Consider the following 1,431-nt stretch of genomic DNA (forward strand, 5'->3'; position numbering starts at 1 on the left):
TTCTTATTCCAAACAATATACACAAAATCAGAGGAAAAATTACTTGATGATTCAAATGCATTGACTTGTAAAGTTAATTGGCAAAGGAAGAAAGCTAGAGTAAGCCTGAAGAAAATAGTGGTTTTGATCCATTATATGGGATATTATATTATTAACTAGATGTTTGAATATGATGGAGAATAGATAATTGCTAGAAATAGAAGTACTACCATAACTAGGAAGATAAGATTTGTAATTAGAATATTAGATTTGGTATGAGAAGGGAAACAGGAAAATGCTAAGAAGTTTGAATAAGGGAAGCTTTTGGTTACCCAAATATAACTTATTTTGAAATTATAAACAATAGAGACATTTTGAACACTGATGGGAAATTAAAACTAAAAAAGAAGAAGCAAAAATAGGATATTGATTGAACTTATGGATATTAAGTGCAAATGCAATTAAGATATGTTTTGATTAGAAAAGTTATCTAAAACTGTCATTATTGATATTATGAGAAAAATGTAACAAAGATATCCAATTCATATTCAATTGTATATTTATTAATATTAACATTGTTATTAATAACAGTAAGAATTGTATTTGCCTAGTGTGGGAAAGCAGGTACTACTGGAAGAATAGAGCAAACATTTGATGGTGTAATATTGGATCTAGATTGAAGAACTTAACATATACCACTGAATTACTAATGGATCCAGACAACATGTTGTCTATTAAGTATGTGATTGTAAAACCAGAAAAGTAATTATGTATATGTATATGTATATGTATATGTATATGTATATGTATACGTATACGTATATGTATATGTGTATGTGTATGTATGTATGTATGTATGTATGTATGTATGTATGTATATGTACAGAAACTGTCATAGAGCCATTAGTAAACAGCCCAACCAATGAATTCTTAAGACCACCCCCACCCACTCAGATAAGCAAGACACCAGAATATAAACTGACAGTAAACAGACTCCCTGATATGATTGGCTAATGGTTAACTATATTTGGGTAAAGATTGTTAAACCTCAGTGTCATTTATGAGAAGTATTGGATAGCTGCAACGTTGTGGTTTCTATAACTATTGACCTAACAATTGCAAAATAGGTATGTCAGATATCAAATGTAATTTAATTAGTTACCAAATTTTTACTGAGTTATTCTGGATTCTTTACAAAAAAAATATGGAGTGTTAAGACCTGGAAGAATGAGGAAATGGTTTGCATAATAATTTTGCTGTTAGCTTCTGCTATTTATCTTGGAATGAAATTGCTAATTTTTCCTTCTGAGGAGTTTAAAGCACTTCTTGAAAAACTGAACTATTTGTTTGTTGTTATATTCTTATTCCAGTAATATTTCCTTCTCCCAGGTTTCTTGACAACAAATAAACATAAAATAAGGAAAGGACGGTAATAGTTGGAAGAAATCAGGT

This window comes from Vipera ursinii, assembly GCF_947247035.1.
Source record: "Vipera ursinii genome assembly, chromosome: 3".
NCBI classification, from domain to species: domain Eukaryota; kingdom Metazoa; phylum Chordata; class Lepidosauria; order Squamata; family Viperidae; genus Vipera; species Vipera ursinii.